This window comes from Heterodontus francisci, chromosome 8 (assembly GCF_036365525.1).
Source record: "Heterodontus francisci isolate sHetFra1 chromosome 8, sHetFra1.hap1, whole genome shotgun sequence".
Lineage (NCBI taxonomy): Eukaryota > Metazoa > Chordata > Chondrichthyes > Heterodontiformes > Heterodontidae > Heterodontus > Heterodontus francisci.
The window spans coordinates 23790897-23802312 of NC_090378.1; the positions used below are offsets into that span (position 1 = coordinate 23790897).

At 44.4% G+C, this 11416-nt stretch overlaps 1 protein-coding gene across 1 annotated transcript in view; it reads left to right on the forward strand.

Annotated features, from left to right (window-relative positions):
- ccdc18 (coiled-coil domain containing 18) overlaps positions 1 to 11026 on the forward strand; it is a 216038-nt gene extending 205012 nt beyond the window's left edge. Inside the window, exon 30 of the mRNA XM_068036805.1 lies at positions 10746 to 11026. The gene's annotated coding sequence lies outside the window, so the exon portion shown is untranslated. The remainder of the gene's footprint in view (positions 1 to 10745) is intronic.
- The last annotated feature ends 390 nt before the right edge of the window (positions 11027 to 11416 follow it).

Sequence of the window (11416 nt, forward strand, 5' to 3'; positions counted from 1 at the left end):
GTAAGTTTTATTTATTCCCTCCCATTAAATATTTCTCGATGGTGCTGCAAACATACCAATGGGAGCAGAAGTAGGCCATTTGGCCCCTCTAGCCTGCTCTGCCATTCAAGTAAGATTATGGCTGATCTGTTTTTGTGTCTCGAATTCCACACTCCCATCTACCCCGATAACCTTTGATTCCTTTGCCTAACAAGAATCTATCTACCCCTACCTTAAAATTATTCAATGACCCTGCCTCCACCACCTTCTGAGGTAGAGAGTTCTGAAGTCGCACAACCCTCAGAGAAAAAATTTCTCCTCATCCTAAAAGGGCGACCCCTAATTTTAAAACAGTGCCCCCCTAGTTCTGCACTCCCCCACAAGATGAAACATCCTTTCCACATCCACGTTGTCAAGGCATATGAATTGGGAGCAGGAGTAGGCCATTCGGCCCTTCGAGCCTGCTCCGCCATTCAATAAGTTCATGGCTGAACTGATTACTCCACATTTCCACCTACCCCCGATAATCTTTCACCCCCTGGCTTATCAAGAATCTATCTACCTTTGCCTTAAAAATATTCAAAGACTCTGCTTCCACCGCCTTTTGAGGAAGAGAATTCCAAAGACTCTCAACCCTCTGAGAGAAAATAATTCTCCTCATCTCTGTCTTAAATGGGCGACCCCTTATTTTTAAGCAGTAACCCCAAGTTCTAGATTCTCCCACAAGGGGAAACATTCTTTCCATAACCAGCTTCTCAGGATCTTATATACTTCAATCAAGTCACCCCTCACTCTTCCAAACTCCAGTGAAAACAAGCCCAGTCTGTCCAACCTTTCTTCATAAGACAACCCGCTCATTCCAGGTATCAATCTAGTAAATCTCCTGTGAACCACCTCCAACGCATTCACATCCTTCCTTAAATAAGGAGACCAAAACTGCGCACAGTATTCCTGTATAATGCCCTGTATAACTGAAGCATAACATCCTTACATTTATTTTCAATTCCTCTTGTAATAAAGGATAGCATTCCATTAGCCTTCTTTATTACTTGCTGTACCTCTATACTAACCTTTTGTGACTCATGCACTAGAACACTTAGATCCCTCTGCACCTCAGAGTTCTGCAGTCGTTCTCTGTTTAAGTATTACTCTGCTTTTTTATTTTTCCTGCCAAAGTGAACAACTTCACATTTTCCCACATTGTACTCCATCTGTCATATTTTTGCCCACTCACTCAACCTATATCAGTCAGCAAGCTCCTTATGTCCTCTTTACAACATACTTTCCTACCTATCTTTGTGGCATTTGCAAATTTAGCTACCATGCCATCGCTCCCCTCATATAAGTCATTGATATAAATTGTGAAAAGTTGAGGCCCCAGCACAGACCCCCTGCAGACTCCACTCGTCACATCCTGCCAATCAGAAAAGGACCCTTTAAGCATTGTCTCTGCTTTCTGCCAGCCAGCCAATCTTCTGTCCATGCTAATATGTTACCCCCTACATCATGAGCTCCTACTTTGCGCAATAACCTTTTATGTGGCACCTTGTCAAATGCCTTCTGGAAAACCAAGTACAGTAGATCAACGGGCTCCCCTTTATCCACGGCCCATGTTACTCCTTCAAAGAACTCCAATAACTTGGTTAAACATGATTTCCCTTTCACAAAACCATGCTGACTAGTCCTGATTACCTTGAGTTTTTCTAAGTACCCAGCTATAGCCTCCTTAATGATTTGATTGGAACACCTTCCCCACGACAGACGTCAAGCTAAGTGGCCTATAGTTACCTGTTTTCTGCCTTTCTGCCTCCTCCCCCACCCCAACATCTTGAATAGAGGGGTTATGTTTGCAATTTCCAGTCTGATGGAACCTTCCCAGAATCTCGCAAATTTTGAAAAATTAACACCAACGCATCTACTACCTCATTAGCCACCTCTTTTCAGACCCTAGAATGAAGCCAGTCAGGACCTGGGGACTTGCCAGCCTGCAGCTCCATCAGTTTGGACAGTACCGCTTCCGTGGTGATTGTAATTTCCACCTCCTGATTTACAGCTAATCCTGATTTGGAATTCTCTAGCTGCTTACATTTTCTGCAGACCTGTTTGCCCTAGATGGACGTGGCATCCAAAAGCTCCCAGATTCCACAGTTGCAACATAACACCTGTCCTGCTATTGTTGCTTATGATATTTAATTTACTTTAATAACTCAATTACTTTCTTAATTAACTCCCTCACTGTTTCCCAATCTACTAAGCTTAACTAGTATTACCAAATAAAAACCATCCAATTTCTAAAATTACCAGAGTTTTGGAAGATAAATGATAAAACACTCACCAACCAATCACCTACCTTGGAGTCAAAGCAGGAAGACTCACCAGCTGCTGGAGGCGAAGAAATATAGGAGAAGGAGCCCCACCATTCCCACGTGCACCAAATTCCCGCATCACTCTGGCAATGTCTTTCACTCAGGCAAATGTCTCTTCTCACTGCGTCCCCTCACTGCGTTCAGCTAAGAACTGGTCTGCTTTCTACAGAAATTCTGAAGACTCACTATCTCAGGTTCTGTTACAAGAATTATCACCTGTTGAACCTAACTCCTTTCAACTGATTGACAGATAACTGCCACTGCTGGCTGCTTCTTGTTTACCAAGGCTGTTTATCTAAACAGGAAGTTTTAAAGCCTGATTCTAAATCAAAAATTTAAGCTCAACACAAACTTATCAGAACTTACCAAGGTGTACTTATTGTCAAATGTGACCTAACTATATTTCTTTACTTTCTTCTCCCATCCTCCCCAAATTACAAGTTGGCTATATTACACTTGCACTTCAGAGAAAACTATGTACTGGTCCTGGATACCAGTTTCTCCTTACTTATTTAAGTGTCCAGTTTAAGAAATTTTACAAGTCCAAAACAGTTTGAAAGCCTGAAAGGTTCAAGAATGTTTAACTAAAATATAAAAAGCTGGTAAACAAAGTGAGGCACATGGAATAAGAGGGTCAGTGTCAGCTTGGATAAAAAGTTGGCTTAAGGACAGAAAACAGCAAGTTATGCGAAATGCTTGTTTTTCAGACTGGAGGGTGGTGGACAGTGGTGTTCCCCAAGGGTCAGTGCTACGACCACTGCTTTTTTGTTATATATAAATGACTTGGAACTTGGAATACAGAATAGAATTCAAAATTATTTGATGATACCAAACTTGAAGGAGTGGCAAACAGTGAGAATGATAGGAACCGCCTGCAACTGGACATAGATAGGCAAGCAGAATGGGCAGACAAGTGGCAAGTGGAATTTGAATCAGACAAGTGTGAGGTTTTAAATTTTGGCAGAAGGGATAGGATGAGGCAACATACACTTAATGGTGCAGTTCTAAAGAGTATGCAGAAACAAAAGGACCTGGGGTGCATGTGCATCGATCTTTGAAGGTGGCAGGACATACTGAGAGAGTGGTTAGCAAAGCATATGGGATCTTGGGCTTTATAAATAGAGTGTCACACTTATGAGAAGTGCGACCATGAAAAAATGCAGGCTCAAACTGAAGAGTTATAAAAATTGACTTTTCCTTTTTAAAAAATGAACAATGCTGCAAAAGATGGCAGCATGTGTATTTCGACATTGCCACACTGTTTAGAACAAAGGTTACCTAACCAGGTTGAGAGGTGTCAATTACACCATCCTGAAACAATCCTGAATTGAATGGGTTGTACTGAAAAAAAGAAAGTATGAACAAGGTGGAAACATCATAACTGGATTATTCTCATCCTGGGCCATTGTGTGATCACCAAAACGTCTCCTTACCAGAATCTGATGTGACAAACTTTTACCTTAAAAAAACAGCCCTTGAGGCAGAGAGAGAGGGAGACCCAGAAAGATGCATCACCAAAAAGCTCACCAGCTAACAGCTGGGAGAAAATCCAGCAAGCCAAAAGGGAAGGCACCCTGGTGTGAATTTAAAACGCTGAGCTACAGAGATGGGAATCACTTACCAAAAAATAACCCTGAAATCTTCAGCTAACCATTTTTAAACTTGCCCCTGAAACAGAAGAAGAAAGCATGGAATCCGAGTCTGAAAAGGTAGCTCTAGCTAGAATCCAATTGCAGATGAAAAGAGAAGAAATGCAGTTGCAGTTGAAAAGAGAGGGGATACAGTTTCAGAAGGAAAAGGAAGAGAGAGTTTCAGACAGAAAAGGAAGAAAGAGTTTTAGCTTCAAAAGGAAAGAGAAGAATGGGAGTTTCAGAAGGAGAAAGAGGAAAGAGAGGTAAAACAGTTGAGTTAGCAAGGCTGCAAACTTGAATTGAAAATGCCACCAAAACTTTGATATGCTGAGCCATGCAAGACGGGTGCAAAAATTTAATCAAGAGGTGGTTGAGTCATATTTTGTCTCATTTGAGGAAATAGCTACCAGGCTAAAATGGCCAAAGGAATTTTGGACTCTCCTCTTACAAGGCGAGTTCATGGATGGGGTTTTTGAAGCTTTTTCCCTGTTATTAGAAGAGAGTTCCTCTGAGCAAATTAAAACTGCAATTCTAAATGCATATGAGCTGCTACCTGAAGCATATCGACAGAAATTAAGGCACACAAGGGAAAGACCCGCACAGACTTGCATTGAATTGAAAAGAGTTAAACATATGGCTTTCGATCGCTAGATACGATCTCTCAAGCTGAAACCCTCGTATGAAAATTTGAGAGGAATGATACTGGAAGAATTTTTAAATAGCATCCCAGTTAGTATAAGGACCCACATAGAATAACAAAGCGTTATAAGAGTAAGGGAAGCAGCAAAAATGGCCAACAGCTATGAGTTCGTACACAAATCCGTAACTCAGAATAAATTTGGGTCTATAACTCATACAGACTAGGGAGAGATATCAGGGATGCAGGTGAAGCAGAAATGGGTTTGAGAGAAAAGGAGAGTACGGAAGGAAAAGCAGATCAGTCTGCAATTTTTAAAAGAAGGAACCCAGGTGATAAACCAGTCGGGATTGCCCAACATATTTCCAATAATGTCCAGCTCAAGGGGAGGCAGTGGCGCAGTGGTATTGTCAATGGACTAGTAACCCAGAGACCCAGGGTATTGCACTGGGGACATGGGTTCAGATCCCACCACAGCAGAAGGTGGAATTTGAATTTGATTAATAAATATGGAATTAAAAAAAAATTAAAATCAAGAAAGCAAATGCACATGGGATACAAAGTAACTTGATAAGGTGGATTCAAAATTGGCTTAGCTGTAGGAGACAGAGCGTGATGACAGACGGCTGTTTTAGTGACTGGAAGCCAGTGTCCAGGGCATACCACAGGGATCTGTGCTGGGTCCCCTATTGTTTGTCATTTATATAAACGACATAGATGACTATGTGGGGAGTAGGATCAGTAAGTTCGCGGATGACACAAAGATTGGCCGAGTGGTTAACAGTGAGGTGGAGTGTCTTAGGTTACAGGAAGATATAGACGGGATGGTCAAATGGGCAGAAAAGTGGCAGATGGAATTTAACCCTGAAAAGTGTGAGGTGATACACTTTGGAAGGAGTAATGTGACACGGAAGTACTCAATGAATGGCCTGACACTGGGAAGGTCCGAGGAACAAAGGGACCTTGGATTGTTTGTCCATAGATCTCTGAAGGCAGAAGGGCAGGTTAATAGGGTGGTGAAAAAGGCATATGGGACACTTGCCTTTATCAATCGAGGCATAGATTACAGAAGTAGGGAGGTCATGTTGGAGTTGTACGGAACTTTGGTAAGGCCACAGCTTGAGTACTGTGTGCAATTCTGGTCACCACATTATAGGAAGGATGTGATTGCATTGGAGGGGGTGCAGAGGCGATTCACCAGGATATTGCCTGGGATGGAACATTTAAGCTATGAAGAGTGGTTGGATAGGCTTGGGTTGTTTTCGCTGGAGCAGAGAATACTGAGGAGTGACCTGATGGAGGTGTACAAGATTATGAGGGGAATGGACAGGGTGGATAGGGAGCAGCTGTTCCCCTTAGTTGAAGGGTCAGTTACGAGGGGTCACAAGTTTAAGGTGAGGGGCGGGAGGTTTAAGGGGGATTTGGGGAAAAACTTTTTTTACCCAGAGGGTGGTGACTGTCTGGAATGCCCTGCCCTGCCTGCCAGACTTCAGCCAACTGGATTCACTCCGTGTGATATCAAGAAACGACTGAAGGCACTGGATACTGCAAAGGCTATGGGCCCTGACACTATTCTGGCAATAGTACTGAAGACCTGTGCTCCAGAACTTGCCGTGCTCCAGAACTTGCCGCGCCCCTAGCCAAGCTGTTCCAGTCCAGCTACAACACTGGCATCGACCCAGCAATGTGGAAAATTGCCCAGGTATGTCCTGTACACAAAAAGCAGGACAAGTCCAACATGGCCAATTACCGCCCCATCCGTCTATTCACGATCATCAGTAAAGTGATGGAAAGTGTCGTCGACAGTGCAATCAAGCGGCACTTGCTTGGCAATAACCTGCACAGTGATGCTCAGTTTGGGTTCCGCATAGTAGCAGTGTGAAACAGCTAGCTTTACCTGTTGCTTAAATTTTTGGGATACATTACCCTTCCAGGGTCTGTTCTTTGCAGACAGAAAGAATATGTACAAACATTGTGCCTGTTTCAGCTGAACAAAATAAGTGCCAACCATTCGTTGGTTCATTCCTCAGGGCAATGCCTTGACCAATCCGAGTCAAGCTGCCTAGTTTAAATTGTAAACACAGCCTGGCTGTTAACTGTCAGTCACCGTAAACTGGTGCATTCGCCATGGTAACGCCTCTACCAATCACAGTTCACTTGCCAACCAATCAGCACTCTCTTATGCAGAGAAATTGTTGTTCGGCTGCATTTGCTGACAATGCTACCACTAGGTGACGTTGCAGTGGCAAATGCAGCATGTGCCACTAAAATGTCTCAATCTGCGACTTCAGGCAGCTGCCAGGACCAAAGATGGCGCTGCTCAAATAATCACACGAAGGCAACCTGACTTAAGCACGTGGCAGCACACAATGGCGGGAGGGAGAAAGCGAGTGAGCGGGCCGGGTGGGGGGGCAGTGGAGCGGGCCAGTGAAAGTGGGGGGGGACGGGGGGGAGCGGAGTGGGCCAGTGAAAGGGCGGCGGGGAACAGAGCAGGGAGGGGGTGAGTGGAGCGGCCGGAGAGAGCAGCGAAGGGGGGAGCGGAGCGGAGCAGCCGCAGAGAGTAGCGAGGGGGGAGAGCGAAGCGGCCGGAGAGAGCAGCGAGGGGGGGGGAGCGGAGCGGCCGGAGAGAGCAGCGAGGGGGGGGGAGCGGAGCAGCCGGAGAGAGCAGCGAGGGGGGGGAGCGGAGCGGCCGGAGAGAGCAGCGAGGGGGGGGGGGAGCGGAGCGGCCGGAGAGAGCAGCGAGGGGGGGGGAGCCGAGCGGCCGGAGAGAGCAGCGAGGGGGGGGGGAACGGAGCGGCCGGAGAGAGCAGCGAGGGGGGGGGGAAGCGGAGCGGCCGGAGAGAGCAGCGAGGGGGGGGGGGGAAGCGGAGCGGCCGGAGAGAGCAGCGAGGGGGGGGGGGAGCGGAGCGGCCGGAGAGAGCAGCGAGGGGGGGGGGAGCGGAGCGGCCAGAGAGAGTAGCGAGGGGGGGAGTGGAGCGGCCTGCGAGAGCAGCGAGGGGGGGAGCGGAGCTTGACGCATGGGTGAATAGTTAGTGTTGCATTGCTGTACACGTAAGGCGCATGCGCAGAGGCTGACCAGGCGCGTTGCCCGTAGATGCACACGTCACGCGATGACGTCATCGGCGTATGCGCTAACCAGTCCTGGCAAGTCGGAACGCAGTGCATGCGCAGAAAGCAGAAGCCCATCTGTGCAAGTGCGCACCTTGACGCAGCCTGATGACGTCAGTGGCCGGCTGATTTGTCAGGAATCACTCTCCTCTTGTTTTCCCTTACATTGGTTATTCTTGCGGATTGTCCTGATGAGTGCAAGACAAAAAGCTTCAACAACATGTCTCTATTTTCAGCAATACTCAAGCTCTGTACTACTAAATGACTTTAAATACCACAGTATTGGTCAAAGGGCTTACTGGCAAATGCTTGAAGGTTCCCATAGTTAAAGTTTATTTACAGAGTAAGTTGGTCACTGGAGTAGTGGCTAGCGGGGTCATTGAGCTTACTAATGCAGGGGGTCAACCTATTTTTGGGCAATGACTTGGCAGGAAGCACAGTATTGTGGGTCCAGGACAGGCCATGGAGACTGAAGAAACTAAGGGGAACAAACAAAACTGAGAACAGCTGCAGAGGGTTGAGGAGGTCCCAAAAATCCCACAGGGACAGTAGGACCAGTAAAGATTAAAGAGGCTACAGAAAAGCCAGTGGACTTTAAAAAGCCCAAGAAAGAGCCAGAAGAATTTCAAGGAGCCAAGGTAAAAGCAGCAAAAGTTGAAGGAAAAGCATGAGAGATATGGTTGCCGAAACCGTCTTTAAAGATTTAAATAGGGACAGGGAAAATTTCCAAACAGGCAAGCCATAAATGAGGGAGATGCCTCAGCTAGCTGAAGTGCCACAGAGGAGTGCAGAAGAAGCTGGACAACCACCTGCGAGCAGTTGTGTCCCAGAGGACATGGGGCAGATTAGGGAAAGGAAAAGGGAAGGTAAAATGCCCTAAGGTAAACAGAATTTGTTAAAATCACAAGAAAACTAAAAGTGAGGTCAGTGTGGATCTACCCACTGAAGAATCAAACAATCAGGTTCCAAATCCAAAGTTAATCAAATCCAACAATTTAGACTCAACTCAGCGATAACAAGGGGCAGGAGCTAAAAAAAAACAATTTATCTCCCACTACCACCCTAGAGCTAAGAATTGTTGTGGAAGCAGCAGTTAAGGGTTAAAGCTTGTATAGACAGGGAAACTTGCCACCAGCCAAGAACAATGCAGTAGCAGAAATTTGTGCATATTACAAACTTCGCCAACAATCGCATCTTACTGAGATTAACGCTCCCAAAGTATTACAAACTGATGCTAGAGAAACTCTAACCCCATTTGACAACATGTAACCAAACGAAATGCAATTTTTTAATGGTACCTCATTCAAAGGAAGGATGATGGGAAAAACTCCAAACTTGAACAGGAAATGGCTGTTAGAACTGGAATTGACTATAATATTGAGGTGTGAATGAATGTGTGCAGTTGTGTGACCCTATATATTAAAAAAAAAAGAAAAATGAAATCTGAGGAATTTCATTTTTTTCCCTTTTGGGGGAGATGTCATGCATACAAGAAGTGTGATGATGAAAAAATACAGACTCAAACTGAAGAGTTATAAAAATTGACTTGACTTTTTTTTTTAAAATGGACAATGCTGCAAAAGATGGCTGCATGTGTGTTTGAACATTGCCACACTGTCTGTTTAGAACAAAGAATGCCTAATCAGGTTGAGAGGTGTCAATTACGCCATCCTGAAACAATCCTGAATTAAATGCGTTTTACTGAAGCAAGATATAAAGTGGAAATATCATAACTGAATTATTCTCATCCTGGGCCATTGTGTGATCACCATGGGGGAAGAGACCAAAGTGTTTCCTACCAGAATCTGATGTGACAAACTTTTTACCTTAAAAAGACAGTCCTTAAGGCTGAGAGAGAGAGAGACCCAGAAAGAAGCATCACCAAAAAGCTTGTCCAACTAAGAGCTGGGAGAAAATCCAGCAAATGAAAATGGAAGGCACCCTGCTGTGATTGCTACATTTTCAGCTTGTGCAGAAGTGATACTCTGTCTTTAAACTGAACTTTCGACCAACAGAGAAATCTGCAAGCACCTCAGGCCTACAACCAAAGAGAATGTGACCACCAAGAAAATTCAACAGATTCACCGTGAACCCTGAAGTCCTACCTCACTTAAAAACAACTTACCCCTTTTCCTCTCTATCTGTCTCCTCTTGTGTGTATATGTGTGTGCAAGTGAATGCAGGAGTGGATGTGGTTGTGACAATTTAGGAATAAGTCATATTGATCAATAAATAATTAATCTTCTGTTTTAAACCGACAAGCCAATCTGTCGCTGTCTGTTAATTTGACAAATAAAACACAACGGGGTTAAACCCTAATAACAAAAAACACTTACTGTGGTCAGGTGGGAATTGAACAGTGGGAGCCACCCGCACCCTTCGCCGCATAGCCATAACAGGAGGCATTAAGTACAAAAAACGGGGAGGTTATGCTGAATCTTTATAAAGCCTTGGTTAGGCACCTACCAGAGTATTGCATCCAGTTCTGGTCACCACATTTTAGGAAGGATGTGAGTGTCCTTGAGAGGGTGCAGAAAAGATTTCCCAGAATGGTTCCAGGGATGGGGGATTTTAGTTACAGTTAGGTTGGAAAAGCTGGGATTGTTCTCCTTAGAACAAAGGAGATTGAGGGGAGATTTGACAGAGGTGTACCAGATAATGATGGGCTTAGGTAAGTTAGACAAGGAAAAACTGTTCCCATTAACTGATGGTACAAGAACTAAGGGACACAGATTGAAGATATTGGGCAAGAGATGCAGGGGGAATGTGAGGAAGAACCTTTTTACACAGCAAGTGGTATTGACCTGGAACTCGCTGCCCGGGAGGTTGGTGGAAGTGGAGACAATGATTTCAGAAGTAAATTAGATGGGCACTTGAAGGAAATAAACTTGCAGGTCGACAGGGATTGAACCGGGGAGTGGGACTTACTGGATTGCTCCACAGAGCATGCACTCAATCAGCCAAATGGCCACCTTCAATGCGGTAAATGATACTCTGACTCTGTGACTCTCATTTATTTTACAGCCTCTACATGTAACTGAACTTTTTGGTTAATCTTCAATCCGTTGTAATATGGCTGAACTTTCTGAACAAGAGCGGTCACACAAATGACATCAACTAAAAGATGAAGATAGAGTTAGGAATCAGTAATCATCAAGCTTGCTGCCCAGTAGTACTAGCATGAAGTGCGCAGCTGTGATGGTAAAGCAGTAACATCGCCTTTATGCCAAAAGAAGCTTTGAAAATAAAGGTTGCCTAATTTGATATTGTCATGCTGGTAATTTATTGTGTAAGTGGGTGTGAAAACTTCATTTTTATGTTAATAAACATTTTGTTTTTATGGAAATAAAACAAATATATTTCATTGAAATATTTATTTTTTTCTATATAAAATAAATGCTCTTTTCTGTATCGCTGTGTGTTTTCATCTTGTTAAAAAAAATGTATTCAGGTCTAGTCGAGACTGCAAAGTTCTCGCTGAATGTTTGAGTTACAGCTACATTTATGGAAGTTAATTTAGATAGCGGTAAAAAGCACACAGCTTGTATATAATCGCATTGTTTACTACTCGAGTGTGAATACAAAGTATTGAGAGTTTGATTTATGTGACCTTTATTGATTCTAATTTGTGACCAGCAGCCTGATGATATGCACCACATGCTGTGCATGGCATAACTTCATAAAGGGCTGTCTGG